The 17875-nt window shown below is 46.3% G+C and overlaps 1 protein-coding gene across 1 annotated transcript in view; it reads right to left on the bottom strand.

The window, feature by feature from the left end:
- The window catches only part of LOC142748176 (gonadotropin-releasing hormone II receptor-like), a 50496-nt gene extending 32956 nt beyond the window's left edge, over positions 1 to 17540 (bottom strand). Inside the window, exon 1 of the mRNA XM_075855293.1 lies at positions 17431 to 17540. The gene's annotated coding sequence lies outside the window, so the exon portion shown is untranslated. The remainder of the gene's footprint in view (positions 1 to 17430) is intronic.
- Between the last annotated feature and the right edge of the window lie 335 nt (positions 17541 to 17875).

Genomic DNA, 17875 nt, shown 5'->3' with positions numbered 1-17875 from the left:
CAAGGACTCCCCCCGCCACCGCGAAACAGGCCTTGACCACCTTAAGCCTGTGAGTTCCTCCACACCACCACCGCCCTTTCTATGCCTTCTGCTATAGCCAAGCTCCAAATATCAATGCCAACCTCGGTCAGATGAACCCCGTCACTCCTCCAGAAATTCCCCAATCCTGACTCCAAATCCCTATGCCTCACGCAAATGCCCCCGTTCTTTGCCACAAAACGGGACACCGCCCGGTTAACTTTTATCCGAGCCTTATTGACTCTCTCCACCGATCTAGCTAACCGCCAATGCTTCCTTGGGACTATGTCCGACCACACTACCACCAACTTGGGATAAGATACCCACAAACACAACAAATCATGTTTGATATCCCGCACCAACTCACGAAAAGGGCGGACTCCTAAGTCATTCCCACCCACGTGCAACACTAAAACCTCCGGAACCCTATCAAGCCGCACATATGTCTGGAATTCCGCCAACACCCTGTTCCACGACATACCTCTAAACCCCAGCCAATGCACAACCGCATCCTGTCGCGGAATGCGCAACTGGCGACCATCCGGGCGGACGTCCGCCCTCAAAGCCCCCCAGTGCACGTACGAATGACCCATCAACCACACCAGACAAGGAGGCGAATCTGAAACGGAAAACACAGTTAGGCACCACCATATACATTTGCAAGCATAAACAACAAAATTACAACATATGGGGGCGGACATAGGACTTAAACCTTTTAGACTCCCAACGACCAATACGCCTCACCCCCTCATCATCCAACCCCCAGCGCCCTGCTTCCGTTGCTGCGCCAATCCGGAAGGAATGAGATGAATATGAGCCTGCCGCAACCCCAACCGCCGTCAAACATTTTTTAAAAACAGCTCCAAACTGAAACCTGGACAAGAACGACCCGTCCACATGACATAACAAAGGCAAATCTGGAGACCCCCTGTTTTTTGTAAAACCACGCATGCACTCTACTGGGCACATGACCGACCCCGGGAGAGCGAACAAAACTATCAGTTTTCCCTTCCCTAATTGGTCAGTTTTTGATCTACGCAACCATACCTCCAACCGATCTGCAAAAAGGCTCACCTCCCCAGATCTCAGCCCCCCTGCCTGTTTAGTACTTGGCGACACCAACTCACCTATTCTAAATGCTCCGAAGAACGCCAACGAGAAAGCCAACCGAAACAAATCCATTTCATCTGAAGAACGACATACCGATGCCAATGAACCACCCAACAAGCCCAGCAAAGCAAACGACACCGGCCTTCTACTATCCGCCTCCACCCTACCTCTGCGCACCCCCTTCAAAGCCTGCGATACCAGAAATTCCTTCGATACATCCCGCAAGCCCCGCAACTTAAGCCCAAACGCCACCGCGGATATAAACCGGTTCACCTTCGCTACTGAAAACCCCGCCTCCCAGGCATCCCCTAACCAATACAAAAGTGCCACCAACCTGTCTCTATCCGTATTGACATCACCCAACTCTCTTACCCACTCCTCCCACTGCCTCCAACAAGCAGCATAAGCCCTCCACGTCGTGCCCGCCAAAGACCTTTGTAACAGCTGCTCTACGGGACCGATACCAGATCCCATAGATGATCCGGACACGCCAAACCAATACGTTCCGCTCCCGGAGCCAATTGCCGAAACCGGTCCCACTGCGAGCGAGAAAGAGCATCAGCAACACAATTCCGTACACCCGGGACATGCACCGCCACCACCCACGCGTTCAGCGACAAACACACCAACACTAAATGTCGCAACAATTGAACTACCGGAGGAGAGGACGCCGTGATGTTATTAATGGCAAGCACCACACCCATGTTGTCGCAGTAAAAACGGACCTTCTTATCCCTGAGCCTGTCCCCCCAAATGGTAGCCGCCACCACGATGGGAAACAGCTCGAGCAGGGCCAGATTCCGCGTCAATCCACTGGACACCCAGCTAGCCGGCCATTGACCTGCGCACCACGGACCTCCCCCGTAAGCTCCAAAGCCACCCGCCCCAGCCGCATCCGTGAAAATATTCAGATCACTCGTATCCTGCGCTGGGGCCATCCATAGCGAGCGACCATTGTACTGGCCCAAGAAGTCATCCCAAACCTGAAGATCAGCTCGGTGCTCCTCCTTGAGCCTCACAAAATGATGCGGCGCCCGCACTCCCGCCGTTGCCGCCGCCAACCTTCTACCAAACACCCTCCCCATCGGCATAATCCGGCAGGCGAAATTCAACTTCCCCAGCAGCGACTGAAGCTCCCTCAACGACATTTTCTTCCTTCTACAAGCCCGTCGCACCTCCAGCCTCAAAGCACCCAGCTTATCCGCCGGGAGCCGACACTCCATTGCCACCGAGTCAATTTCGATTCCCAAGAAACAAATCGTCGCTACCGGGCCCTCCGTTTTTTCCGGCGCCAAAGGGATCCCAAAATCCCTCGCCACCTTCTGCAGGGCATGAAGCAAGTTACCGCAAACCGGCGAACCCCCCGGGCCAACGCACAAAAAATCATCTAAGTAATGGATCAACGAATCGACCCCGGATACTCCCCTCGTTACCCACTCCACGAAGCTACTAAACGCCTCGAAGTATGCACAAGAAAGAGAACACCCCATCGGAAGGCACCGATCCACGTAAAAGGCCCCATTCCAAAAACAGCCCAACAGCCGTTGGCTTTCTGGATGCACCGGCAACAACCTGAACGCCGCCTCGATGTCGGTTTTTGCTAGCAGCGCCCCCGGACCCGCAGCCCGCACTAACCCCACCGCCTTATCGAATGAGGTATAAACTACGGAACACAACTCGTGATCAATCCCGTCGTTTACCGACGAACCTTTGGGATACGATAAATGTTGAATCAAACGAAACTTTCCGGGCTCGCGTTTAGGGACAATACCCAAAGGGGACACAACTAAATCTTTCACCGGCGACTCCACAAATGGCCCCGACATGCGCCCCAACGAAACTTCTTTTAACAACTTTTCCGACACGACTTCCGCATGCACGTAAGCCGATTTTAAATTTCTCCGCGTAACCGGAACCTCATAAGGAGGCGGAGGAATAACAAAACCAACACTAAACCCTTCATAAAGCAACTTAGCCGCCACCCTATCCGGATACTCATTTAGATAAGGGGCCATCCTTTCCACCCTCACCGGCGACACCCCCTTGACCAGCCCCGTGCTGGTTCCCGGACCTCTTTTTACGCAGACATTTTGCCGCCCCGTGTGATGCACCATTACACTCGGAGCACACGTGCTTGAACTTGCACGTGGCCCCGAACTTACACTGGCCTTCATTGAATTGCCAGCAAAACCCCGCCTTTCCCCCGCCGCTTGGTCCACTCTGACTAGTCTGGCCTCCCTGGCCACCGCTCCCGGGAAAGGGCTGCCTAACCGGAACCGTAACCCGTAACCAGAGAGCAATATCCTTCTGGTCCCACCGAATCGCCGGCCGAACCGCCTTCCGCTGACGGAATTGCTCATCATATCGCAGCCACGCCTGACCCCCATACGCCCTATGAGCCTCCCCAATAGCATCAAAATAACAAAATAACGCCGAACAATTTTCCGGCGCCTTTTCCCCTATCACACTAGCCAATATGGCGAACGCCTGCGACCAATTAACGAACGTCTGCGGGATAAGCCTATACCGCCGCCGTTCCTCCTCGTCCTTTTTACTCTCATCCCGCTTGCTCTTATCCAAATTGAATTTAGCCAGCGGCAAGAGAGAAAAAATTTCAACATATTCATCTTTCCAGATCCGATCACGCACCTCCTGCTTTAAATGCGCCCCCAACGGACCCTCAAAACAAACATACACCTCCCCCCGAGCACGATCGTCCATGCGCACTCGATCGCCGTCCTTCTGTGCCTCAGTCTGCACCGACACCGCGACCGCCTCTCTAACCGCCACCACAGGACGCGCCTGCAACGATCCCACTTCCCTGGAGCCTTCCCAAACTACCGCAGGGGACACTTCCGTTACTACCGGCGCCGCGGCCCTATCCAGGCGCCCCACCAGCTCCCGTAAGCAACCCACTAAATCTGCCAAACCCGCTCCGTCGCGTCCGCCCGCGCCACTACCGGCCCCCGATGCTATGCTAGCAGCCCCCCCGCCGACACCCGACATAAAAATCGCTGGATAAGACAATAAAGGAGTTATACACTCACCGGGCTGCACAGGCGCTGTGTTCCCGTCAGCCGGACCATCCTGACCTCGACGATAGACGTCCAGTTCACCTTCCTCCAGTTCTTCTCTCGCCGACGACTGTCCCTCCCAACGACCTCTTCGGAAAGGGGATGAGGACGCGCTGACCGATGGGCCGGCAACCTGCCGCCCGACCGCCGGGACCCAGACTTCCGACCGGACCTGTTGCCTCGACGTCGCTGCAGATCTAGTCGTCCGTCTAGACGATCCTGACGAAGCCTGCCCCCTGGCCGGAACATCACCATGCGGGGCGGCCGTACCTTGCTCTTGACATCTTCCATCTGATGGGGGAGGGGTGACAGGGAGCCCGGCCTGCGACTCCCTGCTTACCGCCGGACCCCGTCGCGGCCTGGGATTCCTGCCAGGACGCAGGGCCTGGGAAGGGGCGGTCCTCCCAGCTGCCTGGCCTGCAGCGTCCGGGATCGGGCTCCCTCTGCGACGCCGTGTCCGCGGGACTACCTCCGGACTCAGGCGCTCTGGAGGTCGGGACCGCCGAGAGGGACGGGTCGACACAGCCTGCATCGCCGTCACCCCTGCTACCGCTCTCTGCCTGCCCAGCGCAGGAGCGGTTGTTGCCGACTCCCCCCCCGCCGCCATAGCCATGCTCGTAGGGGGGCCGGGGGAGGGGAGCCTGTCCCTTACAACAGACCCCGAACGCCGTGCCCGACGTGGCGAAACGGCGTCCGGGATCCGCGTTAATGCAGCCACGGTCTCCTCCAGCCATCCGGGACCGTGGTGCACAGCAGCGGCACGCAGCCGCTCTAAAATCAGGGCCTCTGCCATACTAAAAAGCCGGGCAACGGGGAGCTTTGCTTCTTGTGTACTACTCCTCCCGCTGCTTCCGGCTCAATGCCGAGAAACAGCGGGAAGCGCAGTAACGGCCCCCCCGTCCCCCCTAGCTCCTCCCCGTCCCTCCTTCAGCTTCTTCACCTTTCCCTCACCTCTTAACATTAACCCTTTCCCTACCAGGACGGTCATGTCGGCTTCCCTCAAGCCTGCAGCTGCGTCCAGCCTCTTCTCAACCTTCCATTTGTCCCCTATGTCTTGCAAACATACATTAAGTATTTTAGCAAGAAGTAGGAGGAAGATGGAAGAGAGTATGATCGAAAGAACAAACTACACAAGAATTTTGAAAGTCTGTATAAGTAAGTTTAATCCAATGCGGGGTTTGTTTGTAGTCTGTTACCATAGAGATACATAGATCTGCAGAGCTTTAGACACAAAACAGTAGGAGATTTGTCAGCATTGTGAGAAACTAGACATGGACCGCAAAATCCACAGTATATACGTTGATCTGAGCCGCTAGGCATAATTTAGAAACATGAACATGAGGTTCTTTGTAAAAATTTTGATCAAACTGTATAAGCCCACTTGCCACTTCACGGCGACCTCTTTAAAGTGGGTCCCTACTCTAGCGGTTGCAGCACCGCATGGCGGCTACCGCCACCGCAGCACCGCTCCTGCAGAGGGAGCAACCCAGGGGCCCAAAAGCACCCATGCCTTCAGACCGTGCCAAGCCTCCTTGGCTCTGGGCCACGTCCCCCCACAAGTGCAGCACTACAGCAACAGACACCACCATACAGCACCACAACATGTGAACAGATGGAATGAGCTCACCTTGCCATGCGCCCCCAGTGGCCAACTGACAGCACAAGCAAGAGCAGGAACACTTATGAGGTCATTCTGGAATTAAAATCAGCTGGGTATTTTTTCAAAAGCGTGGAGTGCTGGTACCAAGTAAAACAAAGGAAATGAGGAGGATAGACTATACAATATCAGCATTGTGAAAAACTAGACATGGACCGCACAATCCACAGTATATACGTTGATCTGAGCCGCTAGGCATAATTTAGAAACATGAACATGAGGTTCTTTGTAAACATTTTGATCAAACTGTATAAGCCCACTTGCCACTTCACGGCGACCTCTTTGCTGATATTGTATAGTCTATCCTCCTCATTTCCTTTGTTTTACTTGGTACCAGCACTCCACGCATTTGAAAAAATACCCAGCTGATTTTAATTCCAGAATGACCTCATAAGTGTTCCTGCTCTTGCTTGTGCTCTCAGTTGTGCTCTCAGTTGGCCACTGGGGGCGCATGGCAAGGTGAGCTCATTCCATCTGTTCACATGTTGTGGTGCTGTATGGTGGTGTCTGTTGCTGTAGTGCTGCACTTGTGGGGGGATGTGGCCCAGAGCCAAGGAGGCTTGGCACGGTCTGAAGGCATGGGTGCTTTTGGGCCGCTGGGTTGCTCCCTCTGCAGGAGCGGTGCTGCGGTGGTGGTAGCCGCCGTGCGGTGCTGCAACCGCTAGAGTAGGGACCCACTTTAAAGAGGTCGCCGTGAAGTGGCAAGTGGGCTTATACAGTTTGATCAAAATGTTTACAAAGAACCTCATGTTCATGTTTCTAAATTATGCCTAGCGGCTCAGATCAACGTATATACTGTGGATTGTGCGGTCCATGTCTAGTTTCTCACAATGCTGATATTGTATAGTCTATCCTCCTCATTTCCTTTGTTTTACTTGGTACCAGCACTCCACGCATTTGAAAAAATACCCAGCTGATTTTAATTCCAGAATGACCTCATAAGTGTTCCTGCTCTTGCTTGTGCTCTCAGTTGGCCACTGGGGGCGCATGGCAAGGTGAGCTCATTCCATCTGTTCACATGTTGTGGTGCTGTATGGTGGTGTCTGTTGCTGTAGTGCTGCACTTGTGGGGGGACGTGGCCCAGAGCCAAGGAGGCTTGGCACGGTCTGAAGGCATGGGTGCTTTTGGGCCGCTGGGTTGCTCCCTCTGCAGGAGCGGTGCTGCGGTGGTGGTAGCCGCCGTGCGGTGCTGCAACCGCTAGAGTAGGGACCCACTTTAAAGAGGTCGCCGTGAAGTGGCAAGTGGGCTTATACAGTTTGATCAAAATGTTTACAAAGAACCTCATGTTCATGTTTCTAAATTATGCCTAGCGGCTCAGATCAACGTATATACTGTGGATTGTGCGGTCCATGTCTAGTTTCTCACAATGCTGATATTGTATAGTCTATCCTCCTCATTTCCTTTGTTTTACTTGGTACCAGCACTCCACGCATTTGAAAAAATACCCAGCTGATTTTAATTCCAGAATGACCTCATAAGTGTTCCTGCTCTTGCTTGTGCTCTCAGTTGGCCACTGGGGGCGCATGGCAAGGTGAGCTCATTCCATCTGTTCACATGTTGTGGTGCTGTATGGTGGTGTCTGTTGCTGTAGTGCTGCACTTGTGGGGGGACGTGGCCCAGAGCCAAGGAGGCTTGGCACGGTCTGAAGGCATGGGTGCTTTTGGGCCGCTGGGTTGCTCCCTCTGCAGGAGCGGTGCTGCGGTGGTGGTAGCCGCCGTGCGGTGCTGCAACCGCTAGAGTAGGGACCCACTTTAAAGAGGTCGCCGTGAAGTGGCAAGTGGGCTTATACAGTTTGATCAAAATGTTTACAAAGAACCTCATGTTCATGTTTCTAAATTATGCCTAGCGGCTCAGATCAACGTATATACTGTGGATTGTGCGGTCCATGTCTAGTTTCTCACAATGCTGACAGTAGGAGATTTGTATTGAGGATTATTTGTAAAGTTGCTTCATTTTTATTTTTAAATAAATTAGATAAATAAGTAAAAAATGAAATGGGTGTGAAGATGCACATAGCCTTTAAATATGAATGCTATCTCAGGAGCCTGTTGGCACAATATAACTGGTGCCCTCCCAGTAATAAATTCCCACCTAAAACCATATCTCTCATGAGAGTAATCACATAAATTCGATGTAAAATATATCAATACTATTGACAAATAGTGGGTAAATGTACTGTATGGAGTTTACTACATGAACAATCACAATCTCAAACTTTTCTTCTGGGGTCCAACCAACTAAACCATGGTGACACCTGGGCTTCATCAGCAGTCTGAGTCCATGTAGAGTGCTGCCAATATCAGCCACAGTGTCTCCAGTACCAGCCATAGCATCTTGAGTACCATCCACTATGCTTCCAGTAACAGCCAATGTCTCAGCACAACACATACTGTACATTCTCCACTCTTCTGCTGAATGACGGAAATAACCTTGTAAGGCTATGTTCACATCTGCGTTGGAGGCTCCGTTAGGAACTTTACTCACAGATTCTGTCAAAAATGCTCGAAAAAATAGTGCAGCAATACAGCGCATTTTTGTCCGGTAAAATGACGGAAACTGTGACGGAATCTCGACGAATCACATTAAAGTGAATAGGGTCCGTCGGGCTCCATTGGTGTCCGTGATGTGATGGATCGGGCACTGCCGTTAGTTTTGTTTTTTTGTCCTAATGACGGCACAGAAAACTGGAAATACGAACGCAGATGTAAACTCAGTCACACTACCTGTTCCTGTGCCACTGTGCACAGAAGCATGTCTGTGATAGATCACTTCTAGAATAGTCTTGTCCTGGGACAGGGGGACAATCCTGCTTTAACCATGATTATTGGGTGGCATCAGGGCCGATTCTAGCTTTTCTGCTGCCTGAGGCAAAAATTTAAATGGCGCCCCCTAGATTTTGATTGACATCCCCCTGGCTGTTCTACATCACTACCAGCCTCCTCCAACTCTTGAGGATGCGCTGTTGCCTTGTACTCCCCCGGCTTGCGTGGTGTAATGATGAAGCCGGGCAGAGTAAACCTCGCTGCACGGTGCGTGCCCAAGTAGTACAAGCAAGGCAATCGCGCAGCCGAGAAAGTTGAAGGAGGCTGCTAGTGATGTATAACAGCCAAGTGTTACTCAAGCATGGAAAGGTGGGTTTGGAGGCAGGACTATGTGACTCTTCAGGATAGCGGCACCGCCCCATGACCCTTTAATGAGCAATTAGCATATAGTGTGCACCATTTAAAAAGTTGATTTTATAGATTTTGCTGCATCTACAGAAAACATACAAGGAAATGTTTGGAAATATTGTCAGGTCATGTATTACCACATGGTGGTGGTTCAAGGGGTTAAAACTACATGACAGGTTCCCATTAAATATACAATAAATTAAAAACAATTCCATTTGCCCTGCAATTTTGTTATTATAAATATATCCTATATAATTACAGCTTCAGAACCAAGCTCATACATATATACTGTACCAGAACCAAGCTCAATACATATATACAGCATGAGAACTAGGCTTAGTACATAAATACTACACCAAAATAAAAGCCCAGTACATAAATACAACACTAGAACCATGCTCAGTACATAAATACAGCACCAGAACCAAGCTCAGTACAAAAATACAGCACTAGCACGAATACAGCTCAATTTAATGCAACCCCTGTCGTATGGGTTTGTATGGCATGAAACTACAGCTCCCAGCATGGCCCGAACAATGATGAGGATATGCTGGGAGTTGCTGTTTCACAAAAAAATTTAAAAAAAAAATCATACCGCCCATTATCTTGATGCAGATCATACAGTGACTACAGTACTGATTAGAGGCAGAAAAAACATTGACATTAAGTGACTCACGGGTGATGTCTTCTCAGATTCCAGTTGTTCTTTCTCTCTTTTCTTCTCTATCCGGTCCAAACATCTATGATGACTTCTCCCGGCCACAGCCCATTTCTGCAGTTTGCCGCTCAGATGTCTTCAGATTCCCACTTTGCAAACATTTCTGCACCTGTAAATGAAGATAAAATTCTCATGGTGCTACATACTACGGCCCTAAGTGTAATAGCACCACACACTGCACCTCTAATCATAATAGCGCCATAAACTGTGTCCCTGATTATAATAGCACCATACACTGTGTCCCACACACACACAAGCACACGCACACACACACAAACACACGCACACACACACACACACACACACTGCCCCCTGTATATCATGCCCCATGTAGATAGTGCCCCTATAGAGCTCCCTCTAGATAGTGCCCCTTATAGAGGCCCCTGTAGACAGTGCCCCACGTAGTGCCCCACATAAAGCCCCTGTAGACGGTGCCCCACCATACGCTGTCACACACACACACACACACACACACACACACACACACAGTGCCCCCTGTAGATAGTGCCCCTATAGAGCCTCCTGTAGGTACTGCCCCCGTAGAGCCCCATGTAGACAGCCCCCATAAATTGAATGTGGATAGTGCCCCCATAGATATTGCCCCCATAGAGCGCTCTTAAGATAGAGCCCCCTGTAGATTGTGCCCTAATTAGATCCCCCTGTAGATATTGGCTCCATAGAGCCCCCTGTAGATAATTCCAAACATATATCTCCCTGTAGATAGTGGCCCCGATAGATCCCTCTGTAGATAAGAGCCCCTGTAGATAGTGTCCACATACGGCCCCCTGTACATAGTGTCCCACATATAGTTCCCGTGTAGATAGTGCCCCATATATAGCCCCCTGTAGATAGTGCCCTACATATAGCCCCCTGTAGTTAGTGCCCTACATATAGCTCCTGTAGTTAGTGCCCCACATATAGCCCCCTTGAAGATAGTGGCCCACATATAGCCCCCCCTGTAGATAGTGCCCCACCTATAGCCCCCCATGTAGATTGTGCCCCACATATAGCCCCCCCATAGATATTGTACCCCCTGTAGATAATGCCACTCACACTTTTAAGAGCAAAAAAACCTCTGTATCCTGATCCCGTTCTCACACCATACTCTTTCAATGCATGCCTGAGCAGATTTGCTGGGGCTAAATGACGCAAGCGGCATGATTACGTCATCACGCCACTTGCGTCGTTAAAAGGAGCTGAATGGCAGGGCAAGTCAATCTGCCCCGCCAATCAGCACCTTTCAACTGCGAAAGCGGTGCAATGACATCATTGCGACGCTTGCGTCGTTGAAAGGCGCGGATTGGCAGGGTGCCTTGCCATTCAATGACACAAACGGCGCTTGATATAGACGCAGATACAATTATAGTGCAAAAGGGGGTGGCGGAGGCTGGGGAGGCATCAGGCCACTGCCTGAGGCGAGAACCTCATCTCGCCTTATGGACAGTGCGGCCCTGGGTGGCATGCTGCTCCTCATCAAGAACTGGGTGGATCCAATCTTGAATACAGACCAGGAGAGAAATTTCTATTGCTGGAGACAGACAATTTTCCTTTTTTCATTTTTCCATCGTCGCAACTTTTTTATTTTTTCTATTTGTTCGTCGACATAGCCATATGAGGGCATTATTTTTGCAGAACAAGTTTTACTTTTGAATGGCACCATTTAAGTACCATATAATGTACTGGGAAACGTAGAAATAATTCTTTGTTCATTCTTTTTGGGGTGTAATGAGAAAAAAACAGTGATTCCTTCATGTTTTTTTGCGTTTGGTTTTAAAAGTGGTCCCTGTGTGGTAAAAACGACATGATAACTTTATTCTACATGTTAATAGGATTACGTTGATATCAAATTTATATATTTTATTTATGTTTTACTACTTTTAAAAAGAAAAATCTATTCGTTAAAAAAAAAGTTGTTTTGTAACGCCATATTCTGAGATCAGTTGTGCAGTTTGAGGGCTTGTTTTTTGCCGGGCAAGATGTACTTTTTACTTGTACAATTTGGGGGTACATGCGACTTTTTGATTACTTTTTATTACATTTTTTTGTTGGTGACCAAAAAAAAAGCAATGCTTGTTGAATCATTTTTTGTTACGATGTTTACCCGACAGGTGAAATAACATGATATTTTAATAGTTTAGACTTTTACAGATGGAGCGATACCAATTATGTTAACTTTTTTTATTGCTTACGTAATTTTTGGGAAAAATGGGAATTTTTTTTTTAAACTTTTAGTGAGGGGTTGAATGGCCAGGATAAGAGTTATCTCTGATCCCTATTGTTGCAGTCGGGTGTCAGCTGTTTGAATCAGCCGGCTCTTGCCATGCATGGTGCGCACCCAGCTCCTGAGCCCACGCCGTATTGTGATGGTGTACATCCGACATAATAGTAAATAAGAGTCGCCAAGGGTTTAAAAAAGATATAAGCTTATAATGAGATCCATCAAGGTTCTGTTAAAGTTTTCATTATTGCAGAGTTATTCTTTCCGTCAAAATAGACAAAACCCTTGAAGGAACCCCCAACGGAGTCTCATAGCGCAAGTGTGAATACAGGCCTGTTTCGCACAAGTGGATTTGTAAACATCCATAATGCGCATTATATGGACGTATTACGGATGATTTTGCATTAGTATAGCATCAGTATTTCATCACTATTACATCAGTATTACAGATCCGTATTACTGATGGGCTGTCTTCTAGGGAGATAATTGAATGTCATTAGGCATCCCCTTTGAAAAATGTATGCATGAATTTTGAACCTCCATGTTCCTCACATTAATAGTAATTAACCCCATCATGTTTCTCACAGTCATAATAGACAACAGTCGGTTAATGTGTGAGGTACATGATGGGGTTAATTACTACACTGCGTTCCAAATTATTATGCAAATGTTATTTTTCGCTGATTTTCTTAAATAGTCGATGCAAATGACAGTCAGTATAATTTTCAAGCCATCAACCGTTGGAGCATAATGCGAATTTTATTGAACAAATCTCCTAATGATAACAGATTTTTTTTTTAGAAGTAAAAAACTCAAAATGCACTGTTTCACATTATTATGCACAACAGAGATCAAAACATTTTAAAGCTTGTAAAGAGAACTAAAATGGAAATTTGTTGAATTTACAGCATCAAGAGGTCATATTTACAGAAATCAAAAGCTCTTTCAATAAAAAAAAAGTTAGCACACCAAGTTACATGTTAACATAGGACCCCTTCTTTGATATCACATTCACAATTCTTGCATCAATTGAATTTGTGAGTATTTGGACAGTTTCTGCTTGAATATCTTTGCAGGATGTTAGAATAGCCTCCCAGAGCTTCTATTTTGATGTGAACTGCCTCCCACCCTCATAGATATTTTGCTTGAGGATGCTCCAAAGGTTCTCAATAGGGTTGAGGTCAGGGGAACATGGGGGCCACACCATGAGCTTCTCTGCTTTTATGCCCATAGCAGCCAATGACACAGAGGTATTCTTTGCAGCATGAGATGGTACATTGTCATGCATGAAGATAATTTTGCTACGGAAGGCACGGTTCTTCTTTTTGTACCACGGAAGAAAGTGGTCAGTCATAAACTCTACGTACTTTGCAGAGGTCATTTTCACACCATCAGGGACCCTAAAGGGGCCTACCAGCTCTCTCCCCATGATTCCAGCCCAAAACATGACTCCGCCACCTCCTTGCTGACATCGCAGCCTTGTTGGGACATGGTGGCCATTCACCAACCATCCACTACTCCATCCATCTGGACCATCCAGTGTTGCACTGCACTCATCAGTAAACAACACGGTTTGAAAATTAGTCTTCATGTATTTCTGAGCCCACTGCAACCGTTTCTGCTTGTGAGCATTGTTTAGGGGTGGCCGAATAATAGCTTTATGCACACTTGCAAACCTCTGGAGGATCCTACACCTTGAGGTTCGCGGGACTCCAGAGGCACCAGCGGCTTCAAATACCTGTTTGCTGCTTTGCAATGGCATTTTAGCAGCTGCTCTCCTAATCCTATTAATTTGTCTGGCAGAAACCTTCCTCATTATGCCTTTATCTGAATGAACCCGTCTGTGCTCTGAATCAGCCACAAATCTTTTCACAGTACGATGATCACGCTTAAGTTTTCTTGAAATATCCAATGTTTTCATACCTTGTCCAAGGTATTGCACTATTTCACGCTTTTCGTCAGCAGAGAGATCCTTTTTCTTTCCCATATTGCTTGAAACCTGTGGCCTGCTTAATAATGTGGAACGTCCTTCTTAAGTAGTTTTCCTTTGATTGGGCACACCTGGCAAACTAATTATCACAGGTGTCTGAGATTGATTACAATGATCCAAAGAGCCCTAAGACACAATACCATCCATGAGTTTCATTGAAAAACTAATAATTAAATGTTTATGACACTTAAATCCAATGTGCATAATAATTTGGAACACGGTGTATTAATGTGAGGTACATGGAGGTACTAATTTCATAACACATTGTGCCTCATATTAATAAGTGAAAGAAAGCCGTTTTTATTTTTATTTAGAGCGTACACATAATAAATTACGCTATAAATTTGTTGTGCAGGATATTATGGACACAACGATACCAAATATGTTTATATTTTATGTATTGAGACTTTTATTTTAATATTTATTGTAACAAATGTGTGTATATTTTTTTTAAAATTGAACTTTACTTTATTTTTTTTACTTTTTTCGTTTTAAACTTTAATGTACAGGCATATATCTATATGCCAGTACATTAGCCTGTGTACTGATAGTACACAGGCAGTTGTTAGGACATACCTAAGTATACCCTAACAGGTAATATGGTCAGACAGCCCTGGGGTCCCTCGATCATGTTACAGGGATTTCCTGTGATGCGATCCAAGAGGCATCCCCCTTCTCATTTTCTCCTTGAATGCTGTGTTCAGATTTGATCGCTGCATTCAAAGGAATAGTGGCGGAGAGGTTTCTCTGATCTCCGCCGTTAAAGCGGGGCTACGGCTGTGTAATACAGCCATTGCCCCACTCTTGATAACAAATGTGCACGCGGTCAGCGCTGCACTAATGAGCGGCGGCGCCGGCCCTGAAGTCAGAGAACATGGGGTTGCTTTGCAGTGCGCCCACCATGTTCTCTGTCTTCAGTGCCAATGCTCATTAGTGCAGCGCCGGCCACATCACCTCGTGCTGACCATGCGCGCACACTTGTCAAGAGCGGGGCGATGGCTGTATTACACAGCCGCAGCCCCGCTCTGACTAAATTCATGTGTTGCAATACTAAGCTGTGCGGCTGCACAGCTTAGTATCGAAATACATGAATTAACGGTATTGAACTGTTTGAGGGTGCACGGCATCTAAATATTATTGATATTTTGATGCATCGTGCCACCCTACCCCCTAGAGACATGGTATGTGCCATCAAAATTGGCCAAATAGTTATGAAAAACAGCATAAAAAGATATCTTAACTATCAGATTACAAAAACGCTCTTGGGAATAGCGAAGATGCTTGAAATTCTGTATCTTCCTAAAGGGAATGTGTCATCAGAAAATGACCTACTGTTTAAATCAAGTTTAAAGTTAAACATATTTAAGAATGTTTGGTAATTTTTTCTTTACATTTTGCATGTCATTATCTATATTAAAAAATAATCCTAAAATCTTGCACTTTTCACTCTGGACACTGAGCTTCACACTTCCTGTTCTTTAGAGATCACTTCTCATCAGTCATCTCATTATTATCACAGGATTACAATGACCGGAAACATCTCTATATAGATGAAACAGGATCCACCATTGATCGACACAGCTCCCCTCTTACTCCTTTCTGCACAGGTCACAGAGCATGCCTAGAAAACTCTACATAGAAGTTAATGGATCCCCTCCTGTTTACATGTTCCTATGGTACACGAGGCTGCCGTAAAACATTTTACAGCAGCTCCAGCAAGATGGCTGTCCCCATTACCATGTACATGAAAAAAAAATACAAAAAATTCCAATCAACAAAATAAAAACAGATTAGAAATAAAAATATGTTTAACTATCTGGTTTTAATTAGTATAGGTGATGCATTCCCTTTAAACTCTGCTTAATCTGATCTTCTCGTTGGCACAGGACTGCAGGGTACTCAATATTTGAATGGTGTTTTAAAAGAAACATTGTACATACAGACGACAAAACTATATAATACATACAAACAAGTAAAATATATTGCGCCTAAGACAATGGATAATGGAAAAATTGGTTCACAAATACACACCTACGAAATCTCCATACGTGTAGGGATTGTTTTTTTTTTCTTTTACCTGTGTCCTCTGTTCTGTATTTCTATGTCTTATTTTCTTCTTGAATAATGCAGAAATACTCAGAATGTGCAGACACCACGCAGTGCGGAATTAGTTCCTCCTCTCCAGTAAGTCATCCCAGGAGTCTCAGAATAGACAGCACTTTTACTCTCCTTGTACCAACTGTTCATGTCATTTCTACTTACATTTTACAAATTGCCCACCAGCTGTGGAAAGTCATTGGGACCATGACTGCTGATTTCTGATGAAATCCTAAATATCTGTTCTTATATATAGGTGAGGTTCCCTAACTGATAGGACATCCATTATCTTGACTGCAGCAGATCAGATGGTGGAGCAATGCCAGCAAGCAATGGGGGTGAACTTGCTGGAACAATCCTTTATCTATTAGGTTCCTTGGGCAATGGGGTACAACCCATAGGTTACGAATCAAAAGAGATCCCTCTAATCCCGTATCCAAATTGATGTGTTGGATACTACACATAAATATCAGAGAATTTACTGCAGTACCCTGAGACATCTCTCTATCCCTAACTTCTGTCACTGAGCTGGAAATAAATTGTTTTACAATTCCTGAGACTATTAACGTGTCACAGATCTGTTGAAGATAATTATTTTAGTATGTCCCCTGCTAGGTAACCACACAGCCTCATATAGGGGGTGATTAATGTTTGTTTTTTTACAGCGCTGTCTCCATTATAATCTGTTTGTAAGTAAAATAAGAATTTCTATCGCTATTTTCTAAGATTTCCTTCCTATAATTACAGATCTGGATTTGAGTATAGACTTTGATGAGGGGTGAAAAGATAAAATGAATATTTATAATTGAAAATGAATAAGTAAGATGCAGAACAATTAATTGATCCGGTGTTTAATTGCTTTTTAGCAAGGCAAATGTCCTAAAATGAATATTCCTTGGAAAGATCATGTTCCTCTAATTCACATCTGGTGGATCCAGATATACAGAAGGATGAATAGATATATTTCAAAAAAAGTGAATGTCAATATAACAGATCAAAGTGTCGCTGCATGAAACACATTGATGGTATGGACACAGGACATTTAAAACTATTATCATTGTGTCCCTGTAGGATTGCTAGCAAAAGATAAGAAGAAACCTTTGTCTGCCTCTATATGGTGAACGCGATAGGTTAATACCTATTTATTGCTATGTATGGGGAAAAAAACTCTTATTAGAATAGATCTGTATCCTACTCTATATGCACATGTGGAAACATATTATAGGGAATGCTAAATGGTAAACTACACACATTTATACCCATATAGTTCATACAATAATGAAAACCATATATATAGCAGATTTTATATATATATATACTTAGTACAAATATTATATAACTAAGACATTACAAATAAAGTAAATCAATGTGCACTCACCAAATTCTGCTCTCCTGCTAGATTGTACTAGGACCACTCCATAGGAGTCATTTAAACTTGTGCTTGTCCTGTGGTGGTACCCAGGTCTGAGTGTTCACATCCTCTCTCCGCACACCACATATCCCTGCTGATGCTTCATAGATGCAGCTGAGAGATGAGCAGTGAATCTAGTGGGAGGGGAGATGGAGCATAAAGCCAGTAACAGGCAACCCATTGAAGATAAAGTGCGGCTCCTGGCACAGTAAGGTACCACAAGATGTATATGCTCTCACTAGGTGTCCTGCTAATATTCCATATATGCATTTGTAAAATGTCCTATATCATGCAATAGCTAGTACAGAGAAAATGTTGAAGGACGTATTTTCATAAAATGTTGTGCAAAATGAAATCTCAATGGAATAGAAAAGCATCTCTTATGACGTCTGCTTCCATATATCTCCGTATA

Source organism: Rhinoderma darwinii, chromosome 3, assembly GCF_050947455.1.
Source record: "Rhinoderma darwinii isolate aRhiDar2 chromosome 3, aRhiDar2.hap1, whole genome shotgun sequence".
NCBI lineage: Eukaryota > Metazoa > Chordata > Amphibia > Anura > Rhinodermatidae > Rhinoderma > Rhinoderma darwinii.
The sequence above is the reverse complement of the archived record's forward strand: the minus strand, read 5'-3'. Positions and strand labels throughout refer to the sequence as shown.